The sequence below is a fragment of the Gopherus evgoodei genome, chromosome 7 (assembly GCF_007399415.2).
Source record: "Gopherus evgoodei ecotype Sinaloan lineage chromosome 7, rGopEvg1_v1.p, whole genome shotgun sequence".
NCBI lineage: Eukaryota > Metazoa > Chordata > Testudines > Testudinidae > Gopherus > Gopherus evgoodei.
Window position 1 is genome coordinate 60,038,601 of NC_044328.1, and position 26,932 is coordinate 60,065,532.

General features: G+C 37.7%; 1 protein-coding gene across 1 annotated transcript in view; it reads right to left on the reverse strand.

The window, feature by feature from the left end:
• RET (ret proto-oncogene) overlaps positions 1–26,932 on the reverse strand; it is a 116,171-nt gene that overhangs the window by 51,750 nt on the left and 37,489 nt on the right. The gene's annotated exons all lie outside the window — the stretch shown is intronic.

Consider the following 26,932-nt stretch of genomic DNA (forward strand, 5'->3'; position numbering starts at 1 on the left):
GACCATAATTTATGTACAAGCAATGAGAATTCCCCCTGGAAGCCAAATTGCTTAGTTGTAAACAAGACCATAGCCACAGCAGAGAGCCTAATGGAGCATTTCTTGTCAAACTTCAGATAAACTCACATCAGCAATTCCCAGCTGCTTTTCCATTCTCACACAAATTGTTTTCTTCTCTGAATAGTATCATTTATGATGAAAGCTTATTGAGGAAATAAATACAGTTAGATGAAAAAACATTAGGAGGTATTGCCCTAAGCTGAATCTCAGTCTTTCAAGTCACACAGTCCAAACACTCAATTTCTATCCAGACAAAAAATGTGTAAGTACATCAAAACTTTTCCCTAGTGTGGACTTCTTTTTAAGTAGCGATTTTTCTTGTGGACACCTCCTCACGCATACAAACCAACCAACCCACCCTACCCCTTTCCTGAAGTAAATGGTACTCCACTCCACTAAATAAATCCATAGATTATCAGGCCAGAAGGAATCAGTCTGACTTTCCTACATAACACAGGTCATGGGACTTCCCTGAATTAACTCCTGTTTGAGCTGGAGCATATCTTGTTTTTTAATTTTGTTTTTAAAATGTTCAGAAATGGAAAAAAAATCTACCCCAGCCCTTCATAAAATTCTTCCAATGATTAATTGCCCTCACTGTTGAAAATTTGCACCTTATTTCTAGGCTGAATTTATCTAGCTTCAGCTTTCAGCCACTGGATCTTGTTTTATCTTTGACCAGTAGATTGAAGAGCCTTCCATTATCAATATTCTGTTCCCCATGGAGGTGCTTAAGTAAATTTACAACTCAAAGATTTTAGGTCTCAGAGAGATAAAAATTCAGGATTGATAACACCAATTAAGGCTAAAGGAATTTACTCTCTCTCTAATGCAATGGATCTGACTGACCCATTGTGCCTCTGTACTGTTTATTTCCTCTCTCTGGTTGTAGACATTTACATTAATTAGGATGCATTCACCTGTGTCAATTCATTTGAGAGCATAGCGATTGTCTGGTTTCACCTCACATAGTTGCCATTAGGGCATTTAGTGCACTGGATGGATACAATACATGTTGTATTAGGCATGTGTAGGACCCCTGGATCTTGAAAGGTGTGTTGTAGTGTGTGTGTGGTGTGGCAGGTGTTGATCATTGTAGCAGAGGAAATATGTCTGCAGTTTTTGCATGTTGTTCTGGCAGGGTCTGGTACAGCTTTGATTTGGCCTGTCCTGGTCTGTGGGAAGCTTGCTTCTGATGATGAGCTTGGGGAGGCTGGGGTCCTCTTTGCAGGCTAGAATTGAGGCATCAGGAAAGATTTCTTTCAGGATGGGGTTCTCATTGGGTATGGCTTGTAGTTGTTTGATACTATGGGTTCCTTGTAGGGGCAGGTGACAACTAGGGGTGTGCGGTTAAAGGAGGTTTTATTTCTGTATTGAAGCAGGTTCTCTTGAGGTATTTGGGCGGGCCGTTCCATGATGTGATCTATTTTTGTGGTGGAGTGTCCTTGTTTGGTGAAGGCTATGTTGAGTGTGTCATGGTGTATATCCTGGACTTTCTCCTCACAGCATTGTGTATGGTATCTGAGTGACTGACAATCACTATGCTCTCAAATGAACACACACAGGAAAATGATAAAAGACAAACACATCACATCACCTATGGGTGAACACTTTTCACAAAGCGATCACCCTATATCTGACCTATGAGTCCTCACAGGAAACTTACACAACACTTTCAAAAGACGAGTCTAGGAGCTTAAATTCATAACTTTGCTGGACACTAAAAATCATGGACTGAACAGACACACTGGATTTATGGCTTATTACAACAATATGTAACCCACTTACAACACTTGCCCCGTAGCTGCTCCCCTCCTCTTCTTTCCCTCCCTGTGACTGGAGGGATATTAATGAGCTTCTTGACCTGGAACGCTAAACAATCTGTTCCACCTTATATTTAGCTGTGACATTCTGAGTTAGTTTCCCAGAGTCAAGGAAGAGCTCAGTGTAAGCTCGAAAGCTAGTCTCTCTCGCCAACAGAAGTTGGTCCAATAAAAGATATTACCTCATCCAGTTTATTGGTGCAAAGCCCTTTTTGCTCAAAACTGGACCCACTTTTAGTGGACATTTTCCCATGATGCCCCAGCAGAAATGAGAAGTAGGCTGCTGTCATAAACAGATAGTTAAGGGTTAATGTCTCTTTTACCTGTAAAGGGTTAACAAGCTCAGTGAACCTGGCTGACACCTGACCAAACGACCAATCGAGAGACAAGATACTTTCAAATCTTGATGGAGGGAAGTCTTTGTTTTGTGCTTTTTGTCCTATTTTTTGTTCTCTTGGGATTAAGAGAAACCAGTCATGTAACCAGATTTCTCCAATCTTACTGAAATAGACTCTCAGGTTCCAGATAGTAAGTAATAGATAGAAAGCGGATTAGATTTGTTTGTTTTCTTTATTTGCAAATGTGTATTTTGCTGGAAGGATATTTCACCTATGTGTGCTGTAACTTATACTTAGGCTTGGAGGGGGAGTCCCTCTGGTCTAGGTGAAGCTGAGACCCTGTAAACATTTTTCCATCTTGATTTTACAGAGATAATTTTTTCCTTTTCTTTCTTTAATTAAAAGCTTTTCTTTTAAGAACATGATTGATTTTTTTATTCCTGTGTAAGACCCAAGGGGACTGGGTCTGAACTCACCAGGAATTGGTGGGGGGAAAGGAGAGAAGGGGGAGGGAAAGGTTAATTTCTCTCTGTATTAAGATCCAAGGAGTTGGGATCAGTGTCTCTCTCTCAGGGAGAGTCTGGGTGGGGGAGGGGGGGGAAGGTGAATTTCCTCTCTGTTTTAAGATTCAAGGAGTTTGAATCACGGTATCTTTCAGGGTAACTCAGGGAGGGGAAAGTCTGGGAGGAGAAAGGAGAGGGGAATGGTTTATTTCCCTTTGTTTTAAGACCCCTGTTTTGGGGGACAGGGAGTGTACCCAAACACTATATTTTGGGTTGGTGGCAGCGTGATAAGATCTAAGCTAGGAATTAAGCTTAGAAGGGAACAGGCAGGTCCCCACTTTCTGGACGCTAAAGTTCAAAGTGGAAAAGAGACCCTGACAGCTGCCAAAGCATCTTCAGAATAGCAATGGGCTAACATTTCCTCAGCTGCACATTACTGAAGGATCCATTTTAAAGAAGGAAAAGGAAGATGGCAAACCCACTGTGAATTAAAGGTCTATGATGTCACTGGAAACACTACACAAGCCACAGTTCTCTCTCTCATGATTACATCAGCATTGCTGCATGGAATTACATCCTCATGTTTTACAGTTGACTGTTACTTTTTAATAAATTAATAAAGCAGGCAAAAACTTACCAAAATAATGTTGAATTAAGAAGGCAGCCAGCTGTAATCTTTTAAAAAGACCATATAATACATTTTTGGTGTGGGAGCGGGAAGCTAAAAACCAGTGACTCCTGACCCTCCATTCCCCAACATCTTTTCTTTCTCCAAAACAGTTTGCATTTGATATTCAGCACTGAGATTTTTGTCAACACACTGTTTAATAAGGACACCTTTAAAGACATACTTTTGGCCCATTCCATCTACTATTGCTTCTAACTGAAGGCCATGCAAACATTATCTCCACACGTCATTGCAACTCAGTATTTTCAGGGATACAAGAATTAAATATGTATAACGTAGCTAAGGAGAGACATACTTGTATCAGAAAGATGCAAAGAGGAGTGAAAAAATTATTTAAGGTGGTACAAGAAGTAACAAAATAGAGGTCAATTAAGGAAGATAAGATTATACAAACCAAAAAAGAAGGCAAGGTCCTTGCCTATGGTCTAAATTTAACCTGAATATTGGGGGAAAACGCCTCTTGGTGAGATCCAAATAAGTTATCCAGTAGCAGGTGGGAGGACTAAATGAGCTAATAGAACCTTTCCATCGCTAATTCCTATGATTCAATTCAAACACACGTTTGCTTTATGTACCTTTTAATCCTGTACTGAATTGATTGTTGATTAAAAATTAAAACATTAAAATACACCTCTGTGCATTTTCAACAGAGACACTATTCCTACTCAGGCCAGTAAAGTTTGTAACAAACAACTGAGCCAAATCTCATTCACCTTACAAGGAGCAGTCCTATCACAAGGAGAAAGCAAACCAGGCTTGCCAAAAAATATTAGCAATTATGATTTCTGTGTTTCAACAAGAGAATTTTACTTAATTTGAATCCTGAGGTCTATAACACTGAAGTGCTTTTCAGAACACTTTGATTACATTTAAGTAATTGAGATCTGTGCAAAAACTAATTAACATCTTTAACTTTATGCATCTGAGCAGTTTCACTGTAAAGTGACTTCTCCTATGCTTGAATTTCATCATCCGCCAGACTTTCAAAAGAGCTCAGAATTTTGGGTGCTGAGCGTTCTTTAGGATCTGGCTCCTTGAAAACCTGGCTCTGAACTCTGCCCCTAAGTGTTTACAGGATCACGGTTTTAAATTGTACAGGGACTAGTAATTCATTGTATATTTAACCTTCCTCTTTTTAAAACAAACAAACCCAAATTGTCATAACTAGCATCCACAGTAGGAACTCACATGCTAGAAAAAGACTGCAATCCAAAATCTAATCTGGCATTGGGTAATATGGAAAATAAAGCTTAGAATTTTGAAAGGGATGTTTAGGGCTCATATATAAAGCAGCATGATCAACTATTGTGAAATGTGTTAAAATATAAATTCACTTGTAAGCTGAACATGATACATTATTGCTAGTAGGAAAGGGTGATTTTTCTTCCTCTCTTCAAAACTAAAAACCCTTGGAATAGAATGTTGGCAGTGTAATTAGCAGCTTTACTGGGTCTTGGCTTTGATTGTGATTCAGGAACACATCCCTGTTTGGGACAGCACTTAAGAATATTCTGAACTTGAAATATATGCTTACCTCTCATTGGAACTTAAACATATGCATAAGTGCTTTCCTCATTTGGGAACATAATTACATTACCTCAGCTGTGGCAAAGCTAGCTACCATTTAATACAATATAGCTTTTCAATACATTAATGTCTCATGGAGATTAGAATGTTTGGAACATTACAGTACTTTATTTAGCTAATTTTCTAAGACTGTTATTTCTGAATTGTTGACCCAATACAATAACATTCGCACTTGTTAATGGTGCAGCTATCACAAAATTACACAACGCTGTTGATGTTAATTACTGGTATTGTAAGCCACCATTTGTGTACTGCTTCTGCTTAATTTAACCCATTGCAAGAGTTGTAGCTGCAACAGGTAGTTCAGGTCACAACTCTACCATAATGATTATAAATACACACACACACACACACACACACACACACACACCTCACTCTATATTTATATGCACAGTCTGTTATATGGAAGGGGAGCTTTCTCCTCATTTCTTCTGATAGGTTACATTCATTCCTTAAATTTTGATAAGTTCAAACCCAACTCAATAAACTATCCATCTGCCATCTATGCTGCAGGAGGGAGAGGCTAAGCTTCCTAAAAAAAAGATAATTCTTTTGCTGTGTTCCAGTTGCAGCATCTTTTTTACTGTCTATAATGAGCAAGAGCAGAATTTGACTTTCTGATCTCAAGTTGAGTTGGCAATGTGCCAGAAGAAACATCTTTTTTTAATTTATAAAATGAGCAAATTTGGTAGGAAATCACAGACACAAATAAACAAGGGATCCCACAAAACATTCACAGTCATCTTTCAGAGTATAACTGCTGTCTTTTGGATAACAGTTAATTGAAAGAGATGTGCTTGAAGATTAATTAAACAAGACAATTGATATCTAAACATGTAGAAAATTTGACAAATCATCACCATCACTGAAAATTCAGTTACATTGCACCCATTACTCTTCTTACTTTGCCGATGGCATTGTGTCTTGAAAGTAGGGTTGGGAGAACCAGTTTCAACAAAGAAAGAAACCCACTTAAAACTTGAAAGTTCATTTCTAAAAAGGAATAAAACAAAACTTGTTTAAGGTCTAATCATTCTGCTAGATACTTCTAGTTTTTGGCCAGGAGCAGAAGTGAGAACGTCATACATTACCACCTATTTTTCTGAGTCCTGACCTGAACGAGAAGCAGTTCAAACATCAAAGGAAAAAATCTAATCTCCAAGGAGCCAGATTTTTTAAAAGATGAGTTTTGCAGATTCAAATTGTTCAGGTCAGATTCAGCTAAGTGTTCAAATGTACAATGGATTATCTGAACCAAAGCCAAATTCCAACGTCTTCCTGCCCTACTCACAGGGTGCACAGGAACTCACTTCATACCGTTGCTTATATAACATGTATTCAACATACTTGTTTTCTCATTTTGGTTGAAAAAGTTGCAACTTGGAAAATTTCAACCAGTTCTATTTTCTCAGGTTCTGTCTTAGCTTGGAAAGCTTTAAGGGACCATTATAATCATATTGTCTAATCCTGCATAACACAGACCGAAGAATAAATCTATGTAACCCAATAATTTCTGCTTCATGCCCATAACTTCTCTTTGAGCTAAAGCATATAGTTTAGAAAGATGTCCAGTCTTCATTTAGAGACTTCAAGTGATGGAGAATCTCCACATCCCTGGGTAAGTTGATCCAATGATTAATTACCCTCACTGTTAAAAATGTGTGCCTTATTTCTTGTCTGAATTCATCTAGCTTCAACTTGCAACCACTGGCTCTGGTTAGCCTTATTCTGCTAGATGTATGAGTAATCTTACCCATCACATTTCATGTGCTGAAATATGAACTGCATTAACAGAGCTTTAATTGGTTTGAAAGTTAAAATAATAGGGAAAATGATTCTCAGCAGCAATATGGAAACTGGAACAAGAGTTGGTTTTCCTTCAACTAATAATATATACATATATGACATAACCAATTTCCTCTAGCAAAATTTACTCAGGCCTTCTCCATATTATTGGGGGTTAGTGTTACAATTTATGAGAAACAAACCTTTCCCTGATGTGGAACAAAATCCATACTGAAGAATTTACTCTATGCCTTACTGAAGTGGGTGTATGATTACATTAATAACATGCCCCTAATCAGTTCTGACTCTAAAGCCAGGACATTTGTAGAGTAGAGGAGAAAATGATATTAGCTGACGAACATGGGAGTCTGCTGTTAATATTCCACCATTTGTGGCACAGCATCAGATTTCAACAATCAGTTAGATGGGGGATTTAGCACTGTGTCCCTATTTTGACTACTGTTTATTGGCCATTATGGTCCAATATAAATATTCATCTACCTGACGTTTGACTTGGAGCATGTGGCAGGGATACACTACCAACATCTGCAATCAAGGGTCTCCCACAAAATTCCTCTCTTCCCACTTAGTCTGCAATAAGCTGTACTTTTCTGGTCCTTGCAGAAGAGAAGATCAAGGAATCTACTTATCTAAACACCAACACTTCTTCATGACCAAAAACCAAGGAAGCCACTTGGCAAGAACACTATATTGTCACATGCTGGAAATGTTTATTCCCTAGTCCCTGAAGGGTATATAGACAGTATAGAACAGAGTTCAATTCATATAGTTTGAAGGAGGGACAAGCGGAGTTAGGACCTTGCGAGAGTTATCTTTCCACAGGAAACTCTTTGAAAATACCTTGTCCATTCCACAAGTATCAAATTGCCCTTCACAAATATTTTGATGAGTCCCAGGGATATGTCATGTCTGACAGGATTGATTTAACAGTAGCCAGAGAGGGGACAAGCTGCATTTCATGCAGGGGAATCAATCTGGTGGCAGAATTTTAAATGAGGGGCTCTTTAGAGAAGCCTTCATCACCTCACTGGTGTTCAGGGGGAAAAAAGAGCAATCTCAAGAATAGAAACAATCTCAGAAATAGTCCTGGTTGAGAATTATTAGGAAATATGGAGTAAGAAGGCAGAATATTAATAGCGATCAAGAGCATATATGCTATTACGTAGACTCTGTACTATAATAATGCACTTTGAAGATACTACTAGAACATCTGTGAATGAATCTAATATACAAAATTTGGTTAAATCATAACTGTTCCATTGGGATAGCTGATATATTACAGTATGTACGTATTACAGTACATATCACTGCAGAGAGATAAATGCTTCCCTTTTTCATTACAACGGTTAGGAAAAGGAAGTTTGTTGATTATCTGTTTAAAAATTTGAAAGCAAAAAAATTCTGAGCTAAAACTTGACCCACTGTAAGGTATTACAAGGAAAATATGCATATTGGATGCTTCGGTATGCTGAGAGTTTGATTCAGCCTATAGTTATGCCGCAATAAACTAGGGCAAAGGGACTGCAGCAGAAGAAATTCTGCCTGGAGAGAGGTTGCAGCAGCTCTAGCCAGAAAGGGGCATGCGCAACACAGTTTAAGGTTTTCTGTAGCCCCAGTGTCAGTTAAAGCTGTCCTCCCCATGAACACCATCAGGGAGTCAATTCCCCCCTTACGCAGAGTAACTCCTCCTGTTGCAGAGTAACTCCTCAAGCCCTGTATGTGGTTATGCCTTGAGCCTAGACAATGTCTTATAAAGTCTTAGCCAATAATTTTTGCTTTATGAGGACCAAAATCAGATTCTGCCATTACTTCACTAAGTGAAGTTTGTGTCGTTATTGCATTAGCAGACCACAGCACCAATGGGAGAATGGGCTCATGCAGCCATGGCTACATTCTATTTTAGCACACTAGCTTGATGAGAGCTAGCCCAAGTACGTCTCCTCAAGCTGGGATTCACCCGCAGCTCCAAGTACAGATGTAGCCTAAGTTTATATCTGAACTTTAGAGAGTTCAGTACTGGTAGCCTGTCACCTGTAGTAAACATGTAAAAATGACGAAGGGATAGTGAGTGATAGACTTTATTGCAATAGCAGCAATGTAAATGGAACACATATGTTTCATGCAATATGATACTTACCATTTCTCAGGAATTTTGAGGAGACAGTGGTAGGCAGAAGCAATCCTAAACTAGAATACATCCAGATCTGTTTCTGGGACACTTTTGTTGAACTGGCCTGGTTTAATTTACTCTAAATGTATCTTTCTCTCTCATTATTATTTGCTTCAGCAGCACTCCACACGCATTCTATTGAGAAAAACCTAGATATTGTGGCTGGAAAAAAAACAACAGCCCTGAAAAAACAAAATTCATGTTAACAGGAATTTGATTTGATAAATTTCCCATTTCAAAAAAAAATTGGGAATAAGTTTCAAAATTATTCAAGTGTCCCATTGTGATATTTTCTGAACAAAGAACTGCAGTTTTTCAGAGCAAAATGACTTTGTTCTGAAATTTATTTTAGTAGTAAAGAACATGTAAAAAATGCAAAAGGTCAAAATTGAAATAAAACATTTCAAAATTACCAAACTGATACTTTTCAATTGGCTTGACCCAAGCAATTTTTTTGGATTCTCAGTTTGCAAAAATTTTGAGATTGACATTTTGTCCCATTTTGGGATGGGAATTTTTTTTTTAATCTCAAAAATTCTCACTGTTTCCTATCCAGCTCTCTTCCAGTCCCAACCTAATAAATATCAGTGAGAGATGAGTGCCTAATTCCCATTTGTTCATTTGAAAAGTTCTCTCTACAATTTGTAGTGAATTAGAGCAATTCTCTGTATTTCTAATTCATTTTAATTGCTATGATGATAGGAGGTGTCCTTTCTCTATTTTAAACTCCACCAAGAGGGCAAGATTGGGATGCCTTGTTGCTGTGAAGCATCACTTTAAAAAACAAGTGTTAGTTAATCTTAATCTTTCTCAATTTATTTTCCCAGAGATTGAGCATATATTTAGAAGTATGCAGTTTGACAGAAAGCAAATGACTATACTAAGTGCAATTTGGCCAACATTGTTTGGATATTTCATATTCCATATCCCACGTGACACTAGTCAATTAGAGAATATTATATATTCTATGGATATTGTGCACACACATGAAAGAGATAGAGATAATAGCTGTAGATTTTGGCAAGTTCTTCAGAAACCCAGATTCCTTCTTTCTTTTGGTACAGGACTATGTGCACCATGTATGAAGTGCTGCTGTAGCCGTGTTGGTCCTGGGTGTTAGAGAGACATGGGTGAGGTAATATCTTTTACTGGACCAACTTCTGTGGATCAGAGAGACAATCTTTCGAGTTTACACAGAGATTTTCAGGTCTGGGAAATTTATTCAGAATACTAAATACAAAGTGGAACAGATTGTTAGCATAAGCAGTTAATACATTCAAGGAGACCATTCACAGTGATGTGGTCTCTTAACACCTCTGCACTCTACGGAAACCATAACCTTTAAGGGCACCCTATTTTTAAAAGGTTAGGAATAATCAAATATAGTTGAACTTTTGGTTAGTAAAGATCTGCAATATAGGACAAGGGAACTGACTGTGGAATACACATTAGCACAAAGTTACATCAATAGAGCAGTTAATGGCATCTAGTCACATCTGGGTCAAATTTATAGCATATGCAAGGCAGCAAAAATCTCAGGATGAAGGTATATAAAAATGAACAATTATGTCCATTCCCATTCAGTTCTATATAGACATAGTTTATTTTGTGCTGCGCAAGTCTGGATCTCCACTGACCTGCATGTGTTTTGTTCTGGTGGCTAACCCTGGGCTGGAAGGTGAAGGGAGAGACAGGAAAAGAAAAAGGCTAGAATTCATTGCAGAAGGCTCCATATCTCCACTCTTTGCTTTGCTAACAACCATTTTCACTGGTGAAAATCATCACTTCAATGAACTTAGGTCTACGTGGAAATGATGTATATTCACTGCCATCTCTTCAGAAAATGTGTAAAGGGTTAAGTTTGCACAATTACTGGACAATACGAGATTTTTTTTTTCCTCAGCCTGATAATACTCTTGAAATCAAGAGGTGAAAGGTAACCTATATTTCTGTGCCTAATGTACAAAACTGACACTGGGAACCTCTCAGCTGACTGATCATCTGCAGGATAATAAAACCAGCACCTGGAAAGAGCAATAGAAATCCTGGTTCACAAATCTATAGGCCAGACCATTATTTCTGGCACTACCTGCTCAGGAAGTACTATCTATATTAGCCATTAGATGCTATTGAGACAATAAAAACTAGAATTAATGATTGCGTTAAATTGTATCCTCATGCATAAACCATGAGAACTCATCTAACATTCATCTGTAGGGTTAAACCTGGCAGCCTATCGACAACTTCAAGCATTGATTTTTTTATTTTTGTATGCAATAACGCAAATAGCTATTTTATAATTGAATTGCACCTATTTTTAGCACTGCAAATGATTTTAATGATTTTAAAATTCTTTTGAAAATAGTTTTACTCACATAAGATCTATTAAGAGCAATGGGAACACATTTGGAAACATGGCCATACTGAGATTAAGTTTCAGAGATTGAGTGATTTGCTTTGAAAATGACCTCTAACTTTGCCTACGGTATTTTCCCTGACAGGTTTGACTGTGTAGGTGACAGAGAGAAAAGTTTATCTTTTTTTTCATATTTACCTGTAGGCACAAAAAGATTTATTTAGCTTTGAGTTAGTGTCTGGCTGAATTTCACTGGGAGGGATGGGACAGGAAGATTTCACTGAGACAATGGATACAGTAATCTTAGTGTGAATGCACAGCTCCAGTCATGGTATCAGACAGTTCTATTTGCCTGGCTCAAGAGTAAGATGTATCTCGTGTAAATCTCTGAGTGGGACATTTTCACAGTGCCTGGAGCACACTCTGCAAAATGCACTGTAGAGGCCAACATTTTCATATCTGGATTTAGGAGTTTAATTTTAGGCACTCACATATAAGTAGAACTGGCTTGATTTTCAGAGATGTCGAACAACTCCAACTGCCAGTGAGGACCAGTATTGCTGGTGTCCCACACCTTCAGAAAAAGTAAATAGAGTGCTTATTTCTGAGCCTAACCAGAGATGTAGATGCTTAATGGTAAGTATTCAGGTTTGAAAGCTTTGGCCAGGCATACTATAGATGCTTCTTAAAAAATAATTTGTGCTTCTGCTGCATAGAATGTGACACCTTTCATCTGAGGATCTCAAAGCTCCACTGACTCTTAAAATATCTGTATGAGACAGGTAAGTATGCTATATATCAGAGTAACAAAGAATTCTTAGCCAATAGGAAGCAGAGATCACAATTCACCATATATCTAGCCATCATCAGGTTACCGTTTTCTGTACGCAACATGGAAAAAGGTGATCCCGAGGAGTGACTTAAAGGAAGTTTAACTCATAATTTTAAGGATTTTGACTATGGTAGAGGGTCTCAGATGAAAGGGGCTGTGTGGAAGAAAACATAACGGTGCTTGAAGTTCTAATTTATTTTATTCAAGAAAGAGTATGTGCTTCTAGACAGAGGACATTTAATAATATTACAAGAGCAATCACCCAAAGGCCAGCCACATTTCAGCCACAACCATCAGCCTTTGGAGACCTTAAATGAAAGTTGGTTAAAAAAGTGACTGCCTAATGGATCAAAATATCAACAGCAGCACTTTATGACAACTTTTTTAGCAAGTGACTGAGGGGTGGGAGTGAGAAGGTTGGTTGGCCAACGCAGCATCTTGACTTGAGCTGGCACTATCTCTGAACACCTCAAAAACTGTAAGCTATCTGGGGGAGAGGGAGTAGATATTATGTCCTTCCTCCCTCTATCAATAAACCAAATTGAAATGAGTTACTCTTACCCTCTGACAACCCTGGTAATTAGGAATGTAATGCAAACTACTATACTAATTTATCTGAATGATTCTTGACTCAGTATGCAATGTTGCAGCCATGCTGGTACCAGAATATTACAGAGACAAGGTGGGTGAGGTAATATTTTATCAGACAAACTTCTGTTAATGAAAGACAGAAGGTTTAAAACTTACACAAAGCTGAAGAAGAGCTCTGGGTCAGCTAAAAAATTTAGTCTCTATGATCAACAGAAATTCATCCAATACAAGATATTACCTCACCCACCATGTCTCTTGAAAGAAGGAGTTTTGAGTCTAGGGAAAACATTTCACTGTATCAGACAAACTGGCTATAAATCTAATCACCTTTCATTGGTTCTTCAAAATACTGCATGATATGTTCACTAAGTCTCATAGATATTGGGGATTAAACAAGGTTTGTTTCCTTACTTGATCATGCAGGGCTGGATGAATAGTAAGAGGCATGATTCTAAGTGGTTTGTGGTCATACCAAAGCGAGACAATGAGAGCGAAAGCCTCTCTCCAGACACAAATATGTTTAATAATAGGAAGTAGGTAGGAAACAGAGAAAGTGCTGATCCTAGGATGTGATCTCACATTCCTTGCGAAAACTTTTGGGAACATCTCCAATTTGTCCCCATCATTGGAACACACATAACCAAGACACAAGATACAATTTCCAAAATCATGGTTTGAACTTATTTCATTAAAGATAAGACACAGAGTGTTCTGCTAATTCTAAGGCCCAATATACTTAAACACACTTATTATTCCAATGGCACTCCTCATAGTAACAAGTCCTATGACCAACCATAAATTTTGCGAAATCAAAACTCATTTTTTAACCTTGTTTACATTTTTTACATTACATTAAAAATTTAATTTAGCCTAAGCAGGAACCTACATTAAAAAGAAGTCTGTATCTGTATAACTGATATTTTGGAAGAATGACGACATACTGGGTAAAATTTTCAAACACACCTAATTCTCTTTTTAAATCACAATTTCCTTGCAATAGACTTAGGCTCTTATGTCCCTTAGGTACTTCTGAAAATTGTACCCAATATCACAATGTTTTTGTGACTTCAGGACATAAAAATATTGGAGAAAGGAAATTACAGATGGTTCAGTATGCCTGAATTTATTTAACTTAGTCTTCTTTCGCCTCTTCTTATTTCTTTTTATCATCTACTTCAACTGCACCACTAAAAAGGATATGAGTTCAGATTTGGTTTGGATTCTAATCTTAAATCATCAGCGCTATTAGATAGGCATTACTGGACTGGAAATACCATGGGAAACAAGGATTGTCTCATTTCATACTTCCTTCTTCTGGTTATGCTTGTTAAAACATAGCCCTAATATTTTGGTACTTGTATACTGATTGGAACTTTGAAATACAGGTGCATGTGAAAACTAATGACAGAAACACTACACCACTTATAAGCAGCTATGAAACTGAAAAAACAATATTAAGTTTGGATTCATTTCAGAGGTGAAGAGGCGTCTTTTCATTCATTCTCCATATCAGTTCTCTCCATTTAGAAATCTGGTGAACTTATTTGTACCGACTGCACAGGTCTGAAAATTTGATGTCTGAGAAGAAGTCAACAAGCACAGATGGATTTATCTTCTTCCTGGTCTGTTACAAAATTGCCAAACTAATTATAAATCTGAAAAACAGAAGATAACTGCCATGTAGTTATGCCTACACTGCAGCTCAAGCTCCTCTTCTATATTGCAATGAGATACAAGCTCTCAATTAATGTTGTACTTTAATGAGCTTTCTCACATATTTCCTCCAAAAAACAAAGGCTAGAATCTGGGTATACATTATAGCAGCACTTAGCAGCGCAAGAAAACAATAGGATAAGTTTCACCAACTTACTGGAAATTGAGCAAGTTCAGTTGATGCACAAAAATTGAAACCACAGGATTGTCTTATCAGTAGGAGTAATGCACACATTTTATGGGATGGACAGATCCCAGGAGGTGAGAACTGGTGAGTGCAAATTATTTATTCCAGTCCTACTGAAATCAATGGCAAAATTAATTCACTTCAACGGGACAAGAATCTGTGTCATTATTTCACTAACACAGTCATGATTCATAAAACAAGAGAATTGGGAGGAAATATCACAACTGCATATTTTCTATAGATTTATAGCAAGATGTGTACATACACATATACCTGGCACAGGGTTGCATTACTATTATATATATAATAGTTTCCCTCTATTTCCCCCACCACAGTATAGTGGGACTGATCCAGCACCTTCAAATTGAATGGGAGTTTTCCCCATGGATTTTATTGAGATTAGGATCAAGCACAGTGTCATTTTCTGATCACCTCAGTGAGACTCTGGTCCAATGATCGCAACCACTTCAAAGTAATTCCTGTTTCAACAGCAGTCTACCAGGGCCAACAAACCTTAGGCTAGTTAGAACAATATTTCTCATATGTAGCTTTCATTTAATGGTTTCTGGGAGCGTGAGCCATTTGCAACCCTGTAGCAAAATGGTAACATTCTATTTTCCAAATTACTACACAATGGCCAAGATTTTCAAAATCTTGAAAAATCTTTAGCAATTTGGGGTCCCTGACTTGAGGCAGCTTACAAAAGGTCTTATTTTTCAGTTTCAGAGGGTGGTTCAGCACTTCTTTAAAATTAGGTTTCTTTTAGGTGTCTCAGTAGCTATCTGTAAAAATCAGTAGCTATCTCTGAAAACCTTAGTCTATATAGTTAGTGCCTATGTGGAGAAACCATGATCCTGTACTTCTATGGAGTGATATGGGAAATAACCCACACCACACTGTATTTTATTCCCACATAGTCTCCCTAGCTCTGTTTTCTCTGATTTGTATAGTTTAGGAAAGGCAGAGACAGCAGTATTATTACTTCCTTACAAGAGGAGGCAATCAATGAAAACTTTCTCTGTTGATGGTTGAAAATTTGCCAGGCAAACGATAATTATATGAATGTGCACCGCTCACAGGAAAGTGCTTTATTATTAAGCGATGCTATTCTTCTTCTAAACACTCAAAGGAGCTGTGAGACCACAGTTCATTTTTCAATGCAGGAAGTGGATACCATTGTAATAGTTTGCCTTTTTTTTTTTCTTTAAGTCGTGTGATTGTAAATCAAGAAAACATCCCACTCTATGTTATTAAATACCAAGTCATCTATGGGGTGAAACACTTGGAAAAGGTTTGGATAGCCTTTATTTGTACTGGTATTATTCCTATTTTAACACCATAGCTACAGGCTGCAAATAAAAAGATTTAAGATCACCTGAAAGAAAGTTTGTATAGATCTGCGTTTGCAACTGTAATATATCAAGATATCGTGGAAGACATACATTCTCTTAAGTGCACTGAAAACAAGAGATCTGGGGCTCCTGTTACTGTTCAATAGAGAACCATTATATTCTATGCCATGGTTAACTATAAATGCTACCAGTGAAGAAAGGAGAATATGTACTAACAAAGTTTGAAAAAGAGGTGATATAATATTAATTGACTAATAGCGTTGTGGCTCAGGGCTTCCCTTTACAACTCTAACAAATTAAAGATCATGTTTTTTCCCTTCCTTTCCACTAGTTAAATCAAACAAGCGAGCAGTTAAAAAAAAATAAATCCTGCACCACCTGTCATAGTAACTTGGACTGGTACATAATGGAGGCAAACTAGCCTCTCCTGCTGCTCATGCTGCTACAGATACTTCATTGTTAGCATGCTAGCCCAATCAGAGCTCACATGGAAATGTCTCTTCAAGCTGGGATTTACACTTCCAGCTCGAAGTGTAGATGTGTCCTAAATAGAGATGGGGTTGGAAAACAAAGTTCACACATGGATACAAACTTTTCAACAGTGTCAAGATCCAGTGCTTTGGTTCAGGCTTCCCCCTCTGATTATAAGCTCAATCACCTCATATAATCTCTCTAAACACACAGGAGTAATCAAATATTGTTTCAGCTAAATTCACTAATATACCCTTTACTGGAGTATTTTCTTTTCCAAATCCCTTCATGTTGGTAGTTCCTGAGTAATTTCATCTAGTGGTCATATTTCTTAATTCACATATCTAAGGAACATCCCATATTCCCTGCCCTCAACCACAATAACATCAATAGGACAAAAGAGACAAGAATGTATCATGCAAGTAGGTGTCATTGGAACGATGGAAACCAAAATATAAGCTCACAAATGTACCTTTAACCCTCCTGTTCACAGACAAGCACACTGAAATGACAAACACAGTGGCATAAACAAAATGTGCTATGGGTTTTATGCCCCAGCTGAGACTCAAACACACTGAGTTTTCCATCAGTGCTTTCCAAGAAATATAGTTCCCTTGAGGTAAGAGTGAATGACTGGCTTCGCTGGTGCTTATTTCCATGATTAAACATGCAATCATTGACTCCTAACACAGCTTGCTTCAGATGTGATTAAATGGAAATGTGCTCTGTTATTAATGGGGATGCCCAAAAAAAGAAAGAAAGAAAGAAAGAAAACAGACCCAGGATACAAACATTTATTCCTTTCGGTTATCTTCCTGTGCTATGGCTTCTGATAAAATGTCTCCCTTTCATGCATCATCTCTGTCAACTGGGACATGATTTAAGATTAGATCTGTAGTTTCTCTAAACTGGTACCAGGAGGAGGACTTGACACACCAGCTTGATTAATTGAACTCTTGGGACTTACATGCCACTGTGTTAAATGCAGGCTGAATTAGAAGTTTCAGGCAGAGGTTGCACCCAAAGTCACATCATCATATTTCATATTTGGGCCATTCATTGTCACAAACAAGCAAAAAACCCACAAACCACTAGTCTCAGTGTTTAACCAGGTTTTGCACCATTAAATTTTCACATGACAGCAGGTTAAATCAGATGACAGCATTCTTGTCTGTCTGAATTTTGGGGTGCAAAATGAAGGATGTAGTAGCTAAAGGAATCCATATAGATCAGCACTGGAGGAAGCATCTGCACTCACATTCAAACTCAATTCTGTGAGCATAAATGATGCTGCAGATGGCTTTAGCCAACCACAATGGGCAGTTTTCACATATCAGTATGCTTTCAGTTTGACAGTGAAATGCAGAGGACATATGCACACCTTTCTAAGGTGTCTGTAGCTTGACGACTGATGGCACAGTTTTGAGGGTCAGTAAAACTGGACACAGCATTTTGTAATGGTAGAAATGTGTCATAGCTTTTACATTGCTCTGTTCTGGAATAATCATCATCTGACAGGTTCTAATAGCAATCTGCGGGAGAGCCCACAAACTGGTTTATATGAATGTAATAAGGCAAGACTGGGGAGAGGGGAACAAAAACCAAAAACCAGATAAACCATTTTATCCCCTTTTTAAACACACTATCAATCTAGTACACACTGATTTCAAGTTATAGGACTGTATTCTGATTTCAGCTACAGTATCTTCAGTGGCAATGCTCTGGATTTACACCAATGCAACAGAAAGGCTGATCCCTCAACTTTTACCATACTCTGGAACAAACGTGGTTCAGCTGGCCCAGTCTGATTTGGTGTCGTATGTGCTGATAGGAATATATAGCTCTTTACTTAGGCAATTGGTTTTCTGCGCATTTTAGATGCTCATGGCTATAACTGACTTGGGGGCAGATACTCAATGTCAGCTGTCATAGCATCACTGAAATCAACGGAGCTATGCCAATTCATGCCAGCTAAGGATCTGCCCCTAAGTCTTAAAGCACCTCTTTGCATACTGCCTTTTAAACCTAAAAGTAGGTTTGTGGACCTGGAGTATTTCACTCTGACATTATGGCTACAACGTGGCAGATGAGATAAACAAGTTCCATTTGACATATCAAAGAGAAATGTTCCCTTTTCCTTCAAGCAAGACATTTTATAAAAGCAATAAGGTATTGCATGTTTTTCGCTCTCCTGCTAGTAATAGCTCACCTTAACTGATCACTCTCATTAGAGTGTGTATGGTAACATCCATTGTTTCATGTTCTCTGTGTGTATATCTATCTTCCTACTGTATTTTCCACTGCATGCATCTGATGAAGTGGGCTGTGGCCCACAAAAGCTTGCGCTCAAATAAATTTATTGGTCTCTAAGGTGCCACCAGTACTCCTGTTCTTTTTGCAGATACAGACTAATATGGCTGCTAATCTGAAACCTATAAACTGAATGAAGCTCCATCATAAGAAGAATGAAAGTCAACTGAAACACGCTGATGCAATCTGGGACTTTCACTCCACTATAAGAGGACTTTTATTATGTTTGGAGTCCACTACATCTAACTGCCAGAGTGTTGACCATAATGGAAATTATACTTCAATGAATGGCACATTGAAGAAGTGGAGAACTGTACCAAGAATGGCTCCAAATAGGCTACAGATACTTTTATCTTTACAAATGTTTAATCAAAAGACACCTGCGTGTTTGGTTATTTAATTGTTACGTACTGTGTGGCTGGAATCCCCTGGTGGAATGTGGCACACAATTTTATAATGTCTTTTTTCTCAGCATGCTGACATCATTCAGTTCCTGAAGAAATGCCTGCATTGTTGGTTTTCTGAAGCAGGTTGTTTTGGAAAGCTATGGCAAGCAGCAAAAGAGTTTGCTCTCTGTCTTAATCTCTCTAATCGGAGTGTACTCTTGAGGCAAAATTTCTCCCTGGGATTGGGGCATTGATGTTTAAGCTGAGATTCCTGAAACAAATTATTGCCTCCACGCTGTTTGTGAGTGCTTCTGTTCTGGGATCGGTACATATAGTGTAAAATAAACAAATTGCATTACGAATATCTGCAGACTCCATGTCACTGATTTCTCCTTTAACAGGACACTAACTTGGAAGGCCCTAGCATCTGTTACCAGGCCAGCAACAATAATTAAGCAATTTGAGGACAGAAAGCAAGTTGTAGATTTATTTACAAGTAACAATAAAAGGACTCCTGTACAAGAGATCTAGAGGTTCTACATTTACTTAATACTGCAACAGCATAATGCACCCAGCAGGATTAAATAGAAACATTCCAAAGGAACAAATCAATTTAACTCACCTCAGCTAGTGAACTGTTGACAAAAGCTGTTTTCCACTCTCACTGTCTCTGGGAACAGGCCCTCAACCTTCCCCTAAAACTCTCTGGAGTATGTAGCTTATGCAGAATGCCAGCATCATGACCAAATTTGGATTGTTTTAGATTAATGTGGGAGGAGCAAATTCCCGAGAAAGATTGAGATTAACTCATAGCATCGAATGTCATTGGGCACAACACTAATCTTCTTAAACCATATAATATGTTTCTCTGCAGTTCAGGTAAATAAAACAAAAAATCACAATAAAAAAATCAACCATGTCTGGTCAGATGCCATTTCCATGTAATTTGAGCCATTTATCATATTAATGATCTTGATCTGCATTAAAATTGCGAAAAATCCCCAATTCTGTATCTTTCAGGGGAACATTGTTTTATAGAAAAAGTCCAAGAACAGTCACTCTACATACATCATTAAAAATGCCATTGTTTATTATTTGCTATTATGTTAAGCACTTTGAAGGTGTGCTGATGTGGCGAGGGATTTCTAAATCTTGCCAACCTCATGACTCCCTGTGGATAGAATTTTGATAAAAGATGACCTTTCAGAAAGGCCACATGGCTTTGGCTCTTGAAGACCACTCTGAAATATCTGCCTTACAAGACAGAATAACTGCATATGTTCTCCATCTTGCATTGCTCTTTATACCCCGGACTAGAAAACTATAGGTAGGGTTTATCATGGCAATGCAATGGTGATTAGCAATATAATTTTAAAATTAGAGTTATTCATTATAGGTTCATTCATTTTTCATTAATAAAGCCAAATCAGTGGCCAAAATATGTGTCTCTTAGCCCGGGGGTAGGGAATGAACCCAGAGAGCAGACCTCTACAGTCATTATTCTAGTCTATGGTCTGGAATATAGTGGCTAATGTACCTGCATGTATTTGTGTAGGGCAATAGGACTCCACCTAAACATACACCCACCTAAATATGGAACTTGTAGTCCTTTCTCCCAATACTGCCCTTCTTGCAAGCATACTGGGGGGCTGGGGTGGAAAACCCCTCTGCAGCGAATGTGTCCATCATGGTATTTTACAGTTAAAATGACTATTAAAATAACTGAATTGCTAGATAAAATCCCCCCTTCCCCCTACACACACACAATCAAGTGTTTGTAGAGGAAAAATAATGACCAACTCACCAAGTATATTTAAAAGGGTTCTTTAGGCTTATTTTCAAAGATTGGACACTATTATTATTATGCTTGTAAGTTGCACTGACTGGTCATTTGGGTCCTGCCCCAACATCCACTGAACTCAGGGAAAAGACACCCATTGATTTCAGTGGGCTTTTGGATCTGTGCTACATCTTTAAATCGCTTAATATAGGCCAAGAAATGTTAAGGCTTGCCTGGGAGCAAGACTCCCACAATGCTCTGCTGCTAAGCACCTTAACCTTCAGCATATTTTTTTAAAAGTTCTGTTACAGATTTTTTTGCAATCTTAACTGCAAAATATGAAGATATATTTTACCATATTAACTGCAAAATGTGTCAGGAAATAACCTAGAGATAAGGAGAAGTAAGTGCAAAAAGGGAGGAAACAGTTAAGAGTTAGAATGATAAACAAGGAGAACAACAAAGGGTACAATTACACTAAAAGATCATAAGGAAATGAGATCATCTACAGGCTGGACACAGACTGTCAGAGAACTGCAGGGAAGATTTTCAACAGCTGTTGGTAACTGTATGCTTCTCTATGTATGTGCTGTCTTTACTAACCAATAACCAGCAAATAAAATCAAATTGACTTATACGAGGTTTATTATTAAACTTATCCAGACTTGAGAGAATCCCTCTCGCTAAACATATAATCACCCTTAACATTTCTATTAATGGTCAGTTATCAATTAATTGGTTATGGATTGACAAATGATTACTTATTAATTATCAAAACATGATTAATACCAAAATTTTCAGATGTGGGTTACCTTTGTAACTGTAAACACCTTGAATGTTCTGCACTTTTGATCCTTTGATCTCAGCCTGTAGGGCCTTATTTTTGAGATATTTGTCCAAGGTTGACAAGATTAGCGAACACTTTTTTCAGCCTTTTATTTTTCAAATGCCATCTTAAATGCCAGAAGCAGAGAGCACTTGCCTGGAAAAGTTTCCTATTCATCACAGTTATTTCAAGTGTGGCTTTTATTAAATAGGCTGATCTCTCTGATAGTAAATACAGTAGCATGGTAACACCAAAATCCTGTCAGAGTTTGGACCACCAGGCTGTGTATTTGATTCTGGGATATTTTAACAATATTAAAACCAAGTATATAGCTGTTTTATTTAAACAGCTGCTGCACAGCAATGTTTAAAAACAATTCTATTTCCAGGATTTTGCCTTTCATTCAACAAATGTTACCCTGGAAAGAAAAGTTACCTCACTAGAAATGTTCTACTATATGTAATCACCCATCCACCAAAGATTTAGTATTATGCTGAATAGGTTAAACGTTACATTTCTTTCATAAAGTTATAGATTTAGTACATATACACACAAATGCATCTATATAAATGAAATTAATACATATCCATATTTTAAAGACAGCATATTCAATATTGCCTAATTACAAGAAACAAAGATTTATTAAATTAGTGCCTTACGCTATGGTCATGTTTCATTTAAAGTGGGTTGGATAATAGCTAAATCTTTTAAAATGTGTAGGACACAATGTTTTCCAACAACAACAATTAATTTACCCTTCACAGCTGATAAATGAAACTGTCAACTGCTTTATAGATGATCAATCAATACCCAGTGCCATACCTGATATACTAAGAATCAAAGGGCAAGACTAAAAATTTATATTTCTAATAATGAAATTCAGTTTGAAACAATTTAAATTACTATACTTAAATGTCGTGTGGGATTACGCACATGCATAAGTGCATACAGTTGTTCAAGAACATAAATTCATCTAGGAATTTCTACCCAAAGAAATACACTAGGAATATCAACAAACAGATGTTGATCTTTTATCTTTGTTAGATAGAATTAAGAAATATTTAATGCAAGTGTTAATACATTACAATGTGTGACAAAGTATGTATTATAAATATATATACATATAAAAATACATAACATGATATAACACACTATTGTGTGTGTGTAGATATTAGTATGGATTTTCTATATATATACACCTGTAATACTTAAATATAATATATAAAACATCAGTGTATAGAAACGGTGTATGACAGTCATATACACCTAACAAACATTCTCTACACTTAGGCCAATAAATGCCCCCCAAAAAAACAAAACAAGCCCACAAACACAAGGGTAAAAATAATGCAGACAGAAGTCCAGCAGCAGAGTACAGGCTGTCCAGTTCCCTGCCTTCTGGGAAAATGCAAGCAGGTCATGGCCCTCAGAAACAGAGTACGGGCTCTTGAGATGACAGTGGCTGAACTGAAGGAGCTAAGGAAGACAGGGAGGTATACAGATGAGATTTTCTGGGACACAGTAGAGCGGCTCCAATCCCAAGTCTGACAGCTGCTGTGCTGCTGACGAGCATCAAAGGGGAAAGGGAACATCAAGCTGGAGCAGAGGGAAAAAAATCCTACAGTTGGGACCCACCTTCCAGATGATGTCACGATATCCTCTCACACTGAGGATACTCTTCCAGGGGAGGGAACCCCTGTTATTAGGAAGAAAGATTATACTCATGGGGGATTGGCTAATTAGAAAGAGAGAAATGCGTTTGTGATGACTGGATGGTGAATTGCCTGCTGAGTGTCAAGATTGCGGATCACTCGAGACATCTAAGAGGCTTATGTACAAAGCTGGGGAAGGGCCAGTGGTTGTGGTACATGTAGATACCAAAGTCTTAGGGAAAAGGAGAGAGGTCCTGAAGGCCAAATTTAGGCTACTAGGTCAGAGCTTAAAGTCCAGGACCCCCATGGTAGCATTCACTGAAATGGTTCCAGTTCCATGCACAGGGCCAGTTAGACAGGCAAAAATGCAACATCTCACTGCGTGGATGAGATACTGAGTTGGGAGGAGGAATTTATGGTTATTAGGAATTGAGGAACTTTTTAGGAAAGGAGGAGCATATACAGGAAGTGATGGGCTCCATCTAAATCAAAACAGAACCAGATTGCTGGCATATCAAATTAAAAAAAAACAACTCAAGGAGTTTCTAAGCCAAGCACTGTGAGAAAGCTGACAGGTACAGAGAAGAACATGGTTCAGGACCGATGGGGATGATTTATTAAAGAGGATATTTATATCCTAGTAAAGAGAAGATGATAGAAAGTGATAAAGTACAGGTAGGAATTGAAGAGAAACAGTCAAACAAAAAAGAGATCCATTCACTTACATCACATGAAGGCAGACAACTAAATATTGAAAATTGTTATAAGTGCTTTTATACAAATGCAAGCAGACTAAATACTAAGATGGGTGAACTTGAGGGCCTGGTATTAAGTGGGAATATTGATATAGATATCACAGAAACTTGGTGGAATAACGATAATCATTGAGTCATGGTAATACAGAGTAGATTGCACTGGGAAGAAGGAAGCATTTTATGTGAAAGAAAGAAGACACAAATGTAGTAAAAATCTTAAATGAATCAAACAGAACCATAGAATCTCTATGGATAGAAATTCCATGATTGAATAATAAGAGCATAGTAGCAGAAATATACTACCATCCACCTGACCAGGATGGTGACAGTGTCAGTGAAACAGTCCGTAGATCAGAGAAGCTATTTAAAAAAACAGAAAACCCAATAATGATGGGGGATTTCAACTATCCCCACATTGACTGGGAGCATGACACCTCAGGATGGGATGCAGAAATTAAATTTCTAGACACCACTAATGAGTGCTACTTGGTGCAGCTAGTCCTATAACTCTACAAGAGGAGAGGTTATTTTTGATTTAGTCCTAAGTGGTACATAGGATCTGGTTCAAGAGGCAAATATAGCTGAGCCACTCAGTAATAGCAACCATAATGTAATTCAATTTAACATCCTTGTAGGGGAGAAAACAACAAGAAAGCCACTCCAGTAGTATTTAACTTCAAAAAGGGAAAGTAGATAAAAATGTGGTGGCTAATTAAATGGAAATCAAAAGCAACAGTCACAATAGTGAAATGTCTGCAAGCTGCATGGAAACTTTTTAAAAACACTAGAACAGAAGCTCAAACTAATTGTATACCCCAAATTTAAAAAAAAAACAAAAAACCACACTAAGAGGACCAAAAAAATGCCACTAGGGCTAAACAGAATAAAAGCAGCAGTTAGAAGCAGATTCTTTTAAAAATTGGAGGTCAAATCCTACTGAGGAAAAGAGCATAAACTCTGGCAAGTCACAAGTAAAAGTATAATTAGGCAGGCCAAAAAAGAATTTGAAGAGCAACTACAAAAGACACAAAAAACTAACAGCATTTTTGTTTTATGTACATCAGAAGCAGGAAGACTGCCAAACAATCAGCGGCCCACTGGACAATTGAGGTGCTAAAGGAGCACTCAGAGAAGACAAGGTTGCTGTGGAGAAGCCAAATGATTGGCTCTGTATTGGTCTTCACTACAGAGGATGCAAGAGAAATTTCCACACTTGATCAATTCTTTTTAGGTGACAAATCTGAGGAACTGTTTCAGATGAAGACATCAACAGAGGAGGTTTTGGAACAAATTGATCAATTAAACAGTAATCAGTCACCAGGACCTGATGATATTCACCCAGGCAATCTGAAGGAACTCAAATATGATACTGCAGAACTACTAATTGAGGTATGTAACTTATTTAAATCAACCTCTGTTCCAGATGACTGGAGGATAGCTAATGTAACACGGATTTTTTTTAAAAAGGCACCAGAGGCAAATCCTGGCAATTACAGGCCAGTAAGCCTAACTTCAGTACCAGGCAAATTGATTGAAACTATAGTAAAAAATAGAATTTTCAGACACATAGATTAACATGATTTGCTGCAAGATCAATGAGGCTTTTCAAGGGAAATCATGCTTCATCAATTTATTAGAGTTCTTTTTTGGGGGGGAGTGTCAAACAAACATGGACAAGGGTGATCCAGTGGATATAGTGTCCTTGGACTTTCAGAAACCCTTTGACATGGTCCCTCACCAAGGCTCTTAAAAGAAGTAAGAAGTCATGGATTAAGAGGGAAGGTCCTCATGAATCAGTAACTGGTTAAAATATAGGAAACAAGGGGTAGGAATAAATGGTCAGTCTTCACACTGGAGAGAGGTAAATAGCAGGGTTCCCCAGGGATCTGTACTGGGACTTACACAGTTCAACATATTCATAAATGATCTGGGGAAAAGGGTAAACAGTGAGGTGGCAAAATTTGTAGATAATACAAAATTACTTAAAGTAGTTAAGCCCAAAGCTGACTGTGAAGAATTACAATTGGATCTCACAAAACTTGGTGATTAGGCAACAAAATGGCAGATAAAATTCAGTGTTGATAAATGCAAAGTAATGTGCATTGGAAAACAATCCCAGCTAGACATATAAAATTAAATTAACTGTTACCACTCAAGAAAGATCTTGGAGCAATTGTGGATAGTTCTCTGAAAACATGTACTCAGACTGCAGTGGCAGTCAAAAAAGCTAACAATCCATTAGGAAAGGGATAGATAATAAGACAGAAAATATCATAATGACACTACATAAATCCATGATACACCCACACCTTGAATACTGCATGCAGTTCTGGATGTCCCATTTCAGAAAAGATATATTAGAATTGGAAAAAGTACAGAGAACATCAACAGAAATAATTAGGGATATGGAACAACTTCAGTATGAAGAGAGATTCAGAAGACTGGGACTGTTCAGCTTAGAAAGAAAGTGACTAAAGGAGGATATGACAGAAGTCTATAAAATCATGACAAGTATAGAGAAAATGAATAAGGAAGCGTTATTAACCCCTTCACACAACACAAGAAGCAGGGATAACCCAATGAAATTAAGAGGGAGCAGGTTTAAAATAAATAAAAAGGAAGCACTTCTTTTCACAAACAAGTGAACCTGTGGAACTTGCTGCCAGGTGATGTTGTGAAGGCCAAAACTATAACTGGGTTCAAAAGAGAATGAAAATTCATGGAGGATAGATCCATCAATGTCTAT